At 33.2% G+C, this 13,504-nt stretch overlaps 1 protein-coding gene across 6 annotated transcripts in view; it reads right to left on the bottom strand.

Moving 5' to 3' along the window:
• Positions 1-13,504, bottom strand: part of LOC111051305 — a 125,933-nt gene that overhangs the window by 12,554 nt on the left and 99,875 nt on the right. The window contains exon 1 of one of the 6 annotated variants that reach the window (XM_039429195.1): positions 10,004-10,219. The exons of 2 other annotated variants lie outside the window; for them this stretch is intronic. The gene's annotated coding sequence lies outside the window, so the exon portion shown is untranslated. Of the gene's footprint in view, positions 1-10,003; positions 10,220-13,504 lie in introns of those variants that run through there. 3 more of the 6 variants (XM_039429197.1, XM_039429199.1, XM_039429198.1) reach the window with 3 other exon arrangements.

Here is a 13,504-nt window from a genome sequence, read left to right as displayed (position 1 = left end):
GCTCCGTGCCAGATCGTCTTTTAACAATGCAGAATTAATAATCAATCAACAAAATATTTCATCTTTATTATGAAAATTATTGAAAATTATAATTTCTTGCTTGATAAAATATAATTGATCATTTTTAATGAGAATGAACAGTTAATATTACATCAATAAACCTGTATCAGCTACCGTCTATAGAAGGCATTGACAAGACAGAGAATCGGCAACGTTTTTCTCCACTGCCATTATAGCGTGGACCTCACTATAGTCTTTTTATTTAGTAGTCTATGGATAATCAACAATTACGATATCACCTTCACAAATCAGATTCAAGATTTCTGGACTGAAAAGTTCATTTATTTCTGGACTGAAAAGTGGACTCAAATCAATTCAAGTGGATAGCATAACCTATAATTCTTATTCATTCATAACTCTACCTTCATTGTATTATCATTCATCTCATCATCATCACCTAGGCATAAAATACTTCTAGAAAGTCGCCTGTTAAAATAATAATAAATATATAAAAATACAACTACTACGAAAGTATTAAGACAATGGTTGAAGTGGGAAAATCTTGTACTACAAGAGTAATAGACTGCAAAAAAATATTTCATTTGAAAGTTCAAGTGTTTCTTTAAACAGTAGGCCTACTTCGAAATAGTTTCAATGCAGAAGTTATTCAAATTTTATTTCAAGAAGCACAGTTTATGGAGCACGAATTATGACGATCATTTATATAGATGAAACTTCTCGGTCTATTAGATTGAAAGATTGGTCAATATCTGACAATAGTATACAATGGAGCTTCAATGGAGCCTACACATACCCTGTTTAGTACATTTTTTCTGCAGTCTCTTGAAACGTTCATATACAGTGGAACCTCGATTGTACACTCCAATTTAATACAGACCTTGTGATAAGGTATATCTGGTAAGCCTTGTGGTAAGGTATATACTGCTAGACCTCGATATAGTACACCCCGTTATAACACATACCCTGTTATAATACATTTTACCTCAATATAGTACACCCCGTTATAACACATACCCTGTTATAATACATTTTACCTTGATATAGTACACCCCGTTATAACACATACCCTGTTATAATACATTTTACCTCGATATAGTACACCCCGTTATAACACATACCCTGTTATAATACATTTTACCTCGATATAGTACACTCCGTTATAACACCTACCCTGTTATAATACATTCTACCTCGATATAGTACTCCCTGTTATAACACATACCCTGTTATAATACATTTTACCTCGATATAGTACACCCTGTTATAACACATACCCTGTTATAATACATTTTACCTCGATATAGTACACCCTGTTATAACACATACCCTGTTATAATACATACGTCTGCAGTCCTTTGAAACGTCCATATATCTTTCAACCTTGATATAGTATACCCCGATTTAGAACAGACCTTGTTATTAAAGTACATTTTTTGAGCGGTCCCTTGAGATGTACTATAGCGAGGCTCCACTGTACTACTAAGTATAAAAAAAATAATGGAACTGAGTGACAACACTAAAATTAAATAAAAAATTCTACTCTTCAAATTGAACGTTTCTTTAATAAAACTCAATCATTCTAGGTTCTAGTGAGGTCCACGTTATAAGGGCAATGGAGAAAGATAGGAGAATAACGTTGCCGATCCTCTGTCTTGTCAATGCCTTTTATAGACGGTAGCTGATACAGGTTTATTGGTGTGATATTAACTGTTTATTCTCGTTTAAAATAATCAATTATATTTTATTGAGCAGGGAATTCTATTTTTAAAAAAAATTATAATCAAGATGAAATATTTTGTTAATTTATTCTGCATTGTTAAAAGACGATCTGGCAACATCCTGCATCGAAATGTAGAAATCAATATGAAAAAACAAACCAATTCAGAGCAAAGCGAGAAAGAGACAGCGCTATCCGCTTTGTAGAATGATAGACAAGGATAGCAATAGCATTGTTAATCAAACACTGCCATTATAACGTGGACCTCACTATAGGCTTGATTTAAATAGATGATGTGTCCAGAGATGTATTGGTAATTTGAATTTATATGCTCATCCAGATAACGTAGACCTCACTATAGGTCTAGTTGACCGAGCGAAGTGAGATCTAAGATTCAAGTCGACGGTTTGGCTTTTCTCTTAATGTTCAAATGTTTATATGTTTATATGTTGCGCATTTACGGCGAAACGCGGTAATAGATTTTCATGAAATTTATTTGACAGGTATGTTCCTTTTTTAATTGCGCGTCGACTTATATACAAGGTATTTGGAAATTTTGCATTTCAAGGATAATATAAAAGGAAAAAGGAGCCTCCTTAATAAGCTAATATTGGAGTAAAAATCAGACTATAGAATTATTCATCATAAATCAGCTGACAAGTGATTACACAGATGTGTGGAGAAGCCAGTCTATTGCTGTATTTCCATAAGGTCTATAGTTTCAATCAGGTACTTGTGGATGAGAATACTGCGTAAGGTCTACTGTTCACAGAACTACTAGTATAATATGATCACAGAAAAGAGAATCTATATTTTGTTCATTACGTTTTGTACGTCTCCTATCCAATCAGACGGTCTACCTTAAAGTGGGCATGAAACAATTATTCTCCTGTGAGTTGAGTATTCAATGATAAGTGGTTTAAACTCATTGAGGAGCCGGCAATTGGAGCAATTTGAATGCTTCCTCATTGCGTCATAACTTCAAACAACTATCCTCATTTTTATGTGTGGGGCAATTGGATACGGTAGTTATTTTGTGTTAGTTGTTGTTCCACTACACTGACGCAGGAGAGTTCTAGGTTGACCCGCTTCCACTCTCAATAAAATCGACATAAAAGTACACTGAACTCAAGTGAAGAATGAAATAAATCTTGGAGTTTTAATCATTTTATCCATATTTATCATCTTAAAATGTATGAAATCTGGGCTACTCTCTAGTATCTATAAAATAGAATTACAGTACCCTTTATGTATAGCTTTCATTCACTTATTTGGTCATATAAAATACGTGAAATTCATGTGAAAGCAACAGACGTTAGCTCAAAACTGCTCTGAACCTCAATTTAGAAAATACAGTCTAGAGGTTGTGTAGAGATTATAAGTAGATTCACTCACTCACAATTTTCTAGTCCTAAAAGTGTATCAACTGAAATGTGAATTTATCAGATCATTTGTCTTGAATCTATTCATATTTTACCATCAAAACCAACTCTGAGCACTGTTCTCAGTAGCAGTGAACTTAACTTCAATCATATAATCCGAAAAGTAATCAATCTATACCCTACTATAATGAAGGAAAGAACTGGCCCCAATTTACGTACGGGATACGAAATAGTACTTTACGTAACAAGTCCGGTAACGATAATTTACCGCATAAGTATGATTGTTTCTGCCCGAAACGTAGTTGAGGGCAGAATTATCATACGAATGCGGTAAATACGTTACCGTACAAGTTACGTACAATATTTTTTGTCATACTTATCTGAAAAAGAATAATATTGCTGAGAAACCTAAATTATGTGATTTCAGATGAGTTCTTGATAACTTGAAACTCCTTAGATGAGTTCTTTAATTATTTGACTTAGTATATTAATTACTCAGATGCTATTAGGACTTAGTAGAGTCCTAACATACTCGTCTGTAAAGAGTACATATATGATTTCTTTACAGTATAGTATGCTGTAATGAAAATCACATGTTTTCTTGTTCTGCAAACAGCTGTTTACCGGCGTGATTTAATGCATGGAAAACAGCTGCAATTGAGTATGACAAAAATTATGTTTGACGCATCATCACGTCTGAACAACTCAACTGATTAACTTGAAATTTGCATATAGATACTTGATTAACCGAGGATGGTTATAGACCTATTTTCAATTCTTCAAGATTTCATTATAAATATTTGCTAAGTTTTAAAATAGACCCTTGCAGAGCACGGGTTACCAGTTAGTCATCAATAATTTGAGCTGATATGGGAAATTTGGGCTGATATGATAAAGTTTTCAGTTTGTCAAGTTTTCTATTTGTCATGCTTCAAGTTTGCTATGTTTAGCTAACTTTGATATTATTATTGTAATTTTTATAACTTTGATATTGTGATATTTAATGTCAAGTGACTTTTGTCCATGCAATTTTGTTTGTGACAATAAAAAAATCTTGATTCTTGATTCTTGATTCTTGATTCTTGATTCTTGATTCTTGATAAAATAGTGTATTCAACGGTATCATTTTCTATCTTCTCATTCTTCTTCTGTAATGGTGCTACTTTATTTGAAAACATTAGAATTTTGGACGAGATGAAGTGTATCTCGTATTTATTCACGTTTTTGTTCTTAGATCGTATTTGTATTTGCATCCCGTATTTAATTTGTATTAATAATATTTGAATCCCTGGTATTTCTACAACTGGACCTCATATTTTTGAGAGAAAATAAGATGAAAGAGTTTCAGCAGTACTTCATTATTAATTGAACAACATTATGTATTGGAAGAATTAGGCTTGATTGCTTTAGCATCAACTACTCAGTCTAGTAAATGCTAGATTGAAAAGAAATGGAATGAAATGAAAAAAATCTTTATTAGGCGGAGTTAGGACTTTTAAGTCCTCTCTACCACTTATGTAGATGCATAACAATATAATTATCTATAGTTATTATATTACAAATTACTTTTTCATATCATATACAGTTCAATAATTATTCTCTTAGTCTATATTATGTAAATTCATCTATAACTTTGCTGTATTGTAAGCTATTGTATATAAGTGTATAAGCCAGTATATATTGTAATCTACATAAATAAAGTACTCAATCAATCAAACCACTCAACCTCATTGCAGATCGCTTAAAAGTGAAAATATATTTGAGCTTGTAGTCGAAAGATCATCAATACGATCGTCTCAAAATGAAAAGACAGTAGAGTTGAAAATTACCAAAGTTAATAGACAGACTAACTCTGTCTAATAACGTTGGAAAATTCCTGAAAAACCTGAATGAGAGTAGAATACTCGTGTTTACAATGTAGGGAGCTTCACAGAATAACAAGTACATTGGGTAGGTACAGTTTAATATGAATTTTGAATAGAAAATAATTGGAAAATGATACAGTTTTCATGTTTGATAGCATAAATAGTAGGCTATAGACTACACAATTCCGTCATCTCTGAATCACCGGATAGTGAATAACTAGAACAAAATAGCTCGGGACTGTTGACGACACGTTTACTGAGGGAAGAGTGGAGAATAGGTTTTGAAATGAGAGAGAAAAATGAGAGACCGAGTTATTTATAACTTAGCTTGAAACAGCCTAGAACAGAATTCTTTTGGGTTCAAGTTCTCGTAGGATAATGATGAGTTTTTAATGACGAGTTCTTGAGCTGTTCAAAAATTGTGTGATGAACAAGAATAGTGTGGAAATATTCAAATATAATTGAACATGTACTCAAGAAAATTTATGTTTTTTTTAAAAATTGAACAATATTCCACGTCAGTTACTGTGAGATTTCATACAAATGATGCCTGCTAGGCATTCTCAATTTGTAAAATCGAGTGTAGGATTCTTTAAATCTTATGATAGGTTAATGTTTTACACGGTGACATTAATATGACCACTCCATGATATGACTACAACAGTATGGATGAGAATATCCTTTAAATTAAATGGTTATCTATATATATATAAGCGAAATGGCACTCACTCACTGACTGACTCACTCACTCACTCAGAACTAAAAATCTACCGGACCAAAAACGTTCAAATTTGGTAGGTATGTTCAGTTGGCGTGGGTGGGGTGGGTGTTAGTGACAAAGAACTTCGGAGAAGGCCGAAGAACAATATGGTCCTAACAAGATGGATGGACCAAAGAGAAGGAAAGAATTTAGAAGAGGAAACAAATTTGTCTGCATTCCCCGGAATTGGCCCTTTAGAGGCGCACTAAGAACGGATTTGGAAAAATTTCCAAAGATACGCCCAAAATCTGCGTTTTTCCAGCGTTTTTTTAGCGTTTTCTCAGCTTTATCGAGAACAAATGAACAGAAAATGATCAAATTTAGTACAGAAGCTGAGGTGTAATAATGTTGTGTTAGAAGGAATTTGCAATAACGTCAAAGATACGCCCAAAATCTGCGTTTTTCCAGCGTTTTTTGCGTTTTCTCGAGAATAAATAAACAGAAAATGTTCAAATTTAGCTCAGCTAGGGTGTAATAATGTTGTGTTAGAAGGAATTTGAAATAACACCAAAAATACGCCCAAAATGAGCGGTTTTTGCGTTTTCTCAGTTCTTTCATCAAGTAATAGACAAAAAATGTTCAAATTTGGTACAGAGGTTTAGCTAGGGTCTAAAAATTTTGTGATGAAGCGACTCTAATATTCCATCAAAGATACGCCCAAAATCAGCGTTTTTCTCAGCTTTTCTGCGTTTTCTCAGTACTTAACTTTCTGATGAAATGAAGCATGCTCAAATGAAAAATGCAGGCGAGGCCCGCTGATCTCATTTTTGGACGATCCAGTCGGGGGTCGAGGGGGCGGAGTCCCCTGGCTAGACGGGTATGGCGACCGAAGTGAGCCTGACGGCTAGTTTACAATAAAGTTTCAACCATGATTAATAATCTATCAAATTTAGTCAGTAATTTTTGTTTTGTTTCTATAAATAATTATTGTCGGCGTGGGGTTAATGATCTGCTGACGAAAGCACTTACGCAGGCTACCGAAAAAACGCCCAAAATCCGTGTCTCAAAATAAAGCTCACTTAATCGGTACAATTTTGTAGCCGAGCAACCGGCGAAGCATCCGTTCAAAACGAAAGTAAACACAACATTATAAATGGAGTGGCGATCTAAATTTAGTTCGGCTCAAATCGAAGGTTATAAACTAGTTGAAGCTGTGAGAACAACAGTTGTGCATTGAAGAACCCCGCGACTCTAACTTCCTCAGAACACGGAACACCGAAATTTAGCACTCACAAATCAAAATGTTCTTGTAGGTCAACCATCAAAAATTATTACAACAGATATTCTAAATATGGAAACAATATTCAAGGAAAATTTGAGTTCTGTTTCAAGGGAGTATCAACAGATATTATAAACATGGAACCAATATTTAAGGAGAATTTATAATCCGTTCCAAGGTAATATCAAAATAGTGTTCAATTTTGAACAAGTCAGTGTCATAGTTTTTTTTGATATTTTAGACTAAATATGATTTTGATTCAAAATTTGCTCGTTTATCTGAGTATTGAAGAGCGTAAATTGTATTTTGAAAAGTGAAAGTGACATAACCAACATTTTGATTTGGACATTATAGTATAAATTGGAAATGGGACAGTTTTGGGCATGAGCCTGTTGTGCCTTTCCTCATGTTAAGTACTTGTACACAATGTGATAAATAAATAAATAAATAGTACGGATCAGTTGATGAATATTGATATCAATAAATACTGGTAGAAGAGCATGATAGCAATATTGATTACAATACCAAAGAAAAGTCATTGCCAAATTATGGATCAATTAATGAATCAATATCAATAAATACTGATAGAAAATCATGGAAGAATTATTGACCAACGAAGAAGTCATTGTCAAAGTATGGATCATTGGAAACAAATCAGAAAACAATTTATGAGTGCAGTAGGATTGGGAGATTGAATAACAAAATCAATGAATACTGATAGAAAATCATGGAAGAATTATTGACCAACGAAGAAGTCATTGTCAAAGTATGGATCATTGCAAACAAATCAAAAAACAATAAATTTATGAGTGCAGTAGGTTTGGGAGATGGAAAAACAACAGCATATAAGGTTACTGTTCTTATCAAGCTCCAATTGGTGTCAAGGATCCTAATTTTGGGGAACTGGGATCAAGACCTCTCACCAAAAATGTCAACATTGTTTCAGACGGCTTTATTTGAGAATCTATACTATAATAAAGGAAAGAACTGGCGTATAAACGTAAGGGATAGGAAAATCATGTTTGACGCATCATCACGTCTCAACTACTGGACTGATTAACTTGAAATTCAGTGATCTGTAATATCATTTGTGTAACCGAATTTGTTATCAAACTGAAATGTTGTCATTGAATAAAACTTGATTTGATTTTGCATATAGATTCTTGATTAACCAGGGATGGTTATTGGTCTATTTTCAATTCTTCAAGATTTAATTACTTCAAGTTTTCACTTTGTCAAGTTTTACAATGGACTTGCTAATCATCAATAATTTGGGCAGATCTGGAACAAGGAAGTATTTCAACATGGGGAAATAGTATTTGAGCTTCAACGGTTCACTGGAATAGCTTGAGATTAGATAATAATGAGCTTAGATAAAACACTAATTATGTGAGGAATTTGTGAAATTGGATATTGTTATCAACAAATAATGAGTAAAACATATGTTTTTTTAAAATGATTGTAGTGAAAATCTGTGATGAGTAATTTGTATTTATTGTATGTTCATTGATGGAGTATTAAGGAGCAAAATTGAACACAATTAAGCTCTTCCACTGATTGTCTCACTTTAAAATAAGACAATCAATAACGGTCTCTTTTACCTTTGATTATGGATACGTTAAATCTATAATGTATCCATAATCAAAGCTTTTACTGAGGATCACTGAATTTTTCAAGTATCAACCAAAGAGTAATATAGAATGTAATATAATATACATTATTATTGTATAAATAAAAATATAAATCTGAGAACCCTTTTAAATGATTTAATCACGACATGCTTCGGCTACTAATGCCATTTTCAAATATGTCGTGAAATAATTTTAAAGGGTATTCAGATTTATATTTCTATTTCTATTCAAAAGTAGCCCTAAAGAAAAAATACAATTATAAATATGTAATATACATTTTATACTCTTTGGTATTAACCATTCTTTTAATTTTTTGGGGGGTAACCATCAGCTACGGTGTTAAAAATTGATTACATAGGTACTTTCTTTTGAGAGTACCACACGATTCCTGTCTTACCCACAAATTGAGCATATATATGATTATGCTTTATGAAATCACGATCTATAGTGAGGTCCACGTTATAATGACAGTATTTGATCAACTTTGGTTTTGCTATCCTTGTCTGTTATTCGACAAAACCGGTGGTACTATCCTTTTCTAGGTCCACAACGATGCCAATTATGTTTTTTACAGTGTAGAAATGTAATTAATGTATGCAGAGAATCGGCATCACTATTCTTCTATCTTTATCCACTGCCATTATAATGTGGGGACCTCACTATAACAACTACATCACCGGTAAAGATCTCTTAATTTTAACTAAGTATGTAAGTAAGTAAGTAAGTTTAAGTAACTTAAGTAACTTTAAGTATGTTATCAGCGTTTCAATGAAAAATACATTATACATACCACTTCAAACCGTTATTGAATTAATGCCTTATCAAATCTGTGCATTCAACTCTTCTGAAGTCATTTTCAAGATTCTTGGATATTCATATATTATAACATATTGACAAATAGATAATACACATATCTGTACTTCATTGTATCGAATCAATAACGAGTAGAAACAAATCAGTTTTTGTAATTTTTGAAATAATGTTATCTTCCGTATTGAAGAATAAGTCGAGGATACGGTAATGATGGTATAGATAGAATTTTATGCGAGTTAAAATTTCATTTAAACTTGAATAGCAGAGACTGATTTGTTATAAATTCTCAGATTGTATTAAATAATAACATTGATGGAAGGATAACTAATTTATCCTTAATATTTTATCCTTATTTATCCTGAATTGCATTTAATGAAATACAGTAAATAGTTTACTGTGGGATAAATTAAGGATAAAATAGGAAGAATAAATCATTTATCCCACAGTAAACTACTTACTGTATCCCAATGAATGCAATTGACAACTCAATCGTAATTAGACAATTATTGTGAAACAATCATTGAAAATATTCGGAATAGTTATTAGAAGAATTGAACACACAAATTGAATAAAGCAAGAAATATACGAGAAAAACCTTCTAATCCTTTAGATTTGTCTGTATATGCACAAAAAACACTCAACTCGTCGCTGAAAATAAATATGACTATGACACTTCTCAATTATCGCTTTCACAAATGACACAGCTTATCGTTTGCAAAATTAAACACAAAACATTATCTCACTCGCTTGCTCGCTTCACATTTCCCGCGTCACATTATGAAAACTATGATTACTCTTGAAGTATTTGATGAAACTGAAGTGTACTAGCGGAAGGAAAGCGCAAAAGCGTTGCTTGTGCGCATGCTCCAACCAATAGTCGACGTTGAATGAGCAGCAACTCTAGTGGAGAGGATGCTCTTCAGATACAGAGAGAATTATTGAATTTGATGAAAAAAATTGAAAGCATTTGGAACTTTTTATGAGTAATAAGAATTAGTAGGTAGAAGTTTGAAGGATTTACAGTGAAGTTAACAAATAATTGACCGATCGAAGTGAGGTCTAAGATTCAAGTCGACGGTTTGGCATTTCTCTTAATGTTTAAATGTTTATATGTTTATGTTTTTATGTTGCGCATTTACGGCGAAACGCGGTAATAGATTTTCATGAAATTTGACAGGTAAGTTCCTTTTTAAATTGCGCGTCGACGTATATACAAGGTTTTTGGAAATTTTGCATTTCAAGGATAATATAAACGGAAAAAGGAGCCTCCTTCATACGTCAATATTAGAGTAAAAATCAGACTAAAGAATTATTCATCATAATAATCAGCTGTCGAGTTGACTATAAATTGCATGTCATGAAGCATGCAATCCAATATCTCAATGTAACTTGGTAAAAAATTAACAGCTGTATAGACTATAAATTGCATGCCTCATTGAATGCAATTTTTATGCACTATTAAATAGGATGCAAAGAACTTATAACAGCTCGTCTGGGCGCCTAGATGTCTTCTGGTTTTCTCGCGCTAAATTCCGGAAAGCGTTATATGATAATTAAATCTTGTGTAAGCATGATCTGATCAAATAAATAGTTAGTGTATCAGTCTGGATGTGCTTATGGTTTGGGACGTCGTTATAACTGCGCGAGGTCTACTGTTCACAGAACTACTAGTTTAGAAACTAGTAACAACTGAAATCAGCAATTCCTTGATAATGTTTTTCAAGTTTCTTGATTCACCTCATTGAGTTATTGTCATTTGAAGCAACGGATTCTCAAATTCATGATCACTGTAGTAGAATAGAAAGTATATTATGATGAATTTATAGTAAAGAAAAGTTTACTAGCGTTTTATGATTCAATTTTCTATGTCTATGGAAGTTTGTTCCCAATATTGGAACTGCAAACGGCAAGAAAAACTGCAGTATTGGATGTAGTTTGAGTTATTTATGGAAATCTTAGTATTATCTGTAGAATTTCAAAGTAAATTCTACTTTTGTGAAGTTGTAAAATGAGAAAAACATTTAATTTAATTCCTTTACCTTCTAAATTTTCATTTTTGTGTAGTTGAGAAGTTGATATTGTGGTAATTATTCATATTGAATAAAAATACTAAAAAATTGTCAAATACCACAGATTATCACAAAAAGGTTTTATAAAAAACAAACAGGTTTTCTGTGGTTTTTGACAATTTCTTAGTATTTTTATTTAATATAAATTTTCATTCCTGTGGTTCTGTACTTCCGAAAAGCATTCGCCCACTGTTAATTTATTGTGATATTCTGTGGTTTTTGACAATTTCTTAGTATTTTTATTCAATATAAATTTCCATTCCTGTGGCTTTGTACTTCCGAACAGCATTCGCCCGCTGAATTTATTGTGTTATTCTGGTGAGAATCGTGAGTATCTTCTGGTGAGGATGATGCTCAAATGAGCTCTAGGTTTGTGCGTAGGTAATGAGAGGGATAATGATGATGAGAGATGAGTGAACTCACAGCTTTAGGTGGGTTGCGAACCAACAGGAAGCGATTTTAAACTCATAAATAGTATTTAGAGGAGTTCGGCTATCCTTGTGGTCGGTCATACTTGCAATGAGAGTAGGGTGAAATTATGAAACTAATTGGGGGGAAATTCTTTAACATTCTTTAAGATTTTTTCCGTTCAAACACACAGAGTGAGCTTCCTCTGAATAGAGCTGGTGTCACAAGCGGAAGAAACCTGAGGGAGTACCTCACTGGCAGGGTACAGGGTGAGGGGTCCTAAATTTAGCTTCAAATCCGGCCTGCTTCATCATCGGAATTTCTTCTTTTTACACTTTTCTGTTCCACTCATCCAGCGGCATTCTCTTTATTTTTCAACTTCTCAGCAGTTTGTTTATAGATAGAGCGGATGTACCCCCTGACTCACCTGCCCCATATTTGCACAGTCGTCGCGTCAACAAAGATGCGTAAGCGTGAACTCAATGCTAATTCATGCCAAATCGTTAATTGAAGGTCATTAACAACGTTTCAACTTGCCAGCAACATTATTTTTATTCGGATTCAATGGATGGGTTACTCCTCTCACACTTATCCAATCTAATGGTCCATTCAAACCGAAACCCCGAAGTATCTTTCAACCAAAAACTCCAATGCAGATGATAAATAGTAGATGATACCATCTAGGAAAGAAAATATCGGGGAACCGAGCTTCGCTCTGGAGTACAAAAGTATAAAACACTTATTACGAAAAAAGAAATTATATGTTCATAGTTTATACAGAAAGGTTCTATCTAATCATAGTGGACTGGGATTGATTCCTAGAGGAATGCAAAATTTCTCTCACAATGACCCGGTTGCACAAAAGCCGGTTAAATTTTAATCCTGATTGATTTCACTTGAACCAAATCAGAGAGGACCATTGACTCTGATTGCTTCTACTGGAATTAATCAGGATTAAAATTTAACCGGCTTCTGTGCAACCGGCACTAAGTACCTGATTGAATGGTTACAAACGTTCAACAGCTGAGTCATAATTTTGTCTCAGTCCACACACATGCACTCGCTCACTCACTTCCATCATTAACAGACGACGAAATTATCAGCTGTTTTTCCAAGGATGCATAATAATTATCCTTTTAATGTCTTTCAGCGAGTTTTCCCAGGGATGAGACCTAGTGCAATCGAATTTTTATATTATAAATCTACTATGCTCTGAATTTCGTGAGAATCGTTAAAGCCGTTTTCGAGATCCGGTGACATACAAACTTAAATATAAAAATCTAAACATATAAACAGAAATTGCTTGTTTAATAGTATAGGATACTGAATAAATCGTTAATACAATACGTTAAGCCCCGCATAAACATATACTTCTGTTCGTTCGATATTTTGCCGTCTTTATAAATTCTATCAGATTAAACGGTACTTGACAAACATCATCTGTTTAATCTAATAGAATTCATAAGGACGGCAAAATACCGTACGAACTAAATCGATGTGTGAGTGCGGACCTTTAGTGTACTCTTCCAACTTATTGATAATTCAATATATACTAATTATTAGTTTTCTATGCTCATCAACCTACCAATCAATAGGTAATACAATTTTATCATCATCAT

Source organism: Nilaparvata lugens, chromosome 5 (genome assembly GCF_014356525.2).
Source record: "Nilaparvata lugens isolate BPH chromosome 5, ASM1435652v1, whole genome shotgun sequence".
NCBI classification, from domain to species: Eukaryota; Metazoa; Arthropoda; class Insecta; order Hemiptera; family Delphacidae; genus Nilaparvata; species Nilaparvata lugens.
Note: the sequence above shows the minus strand (reverse complement) of the source record. Positions and strands in the feature narration are given on the sequence as shown.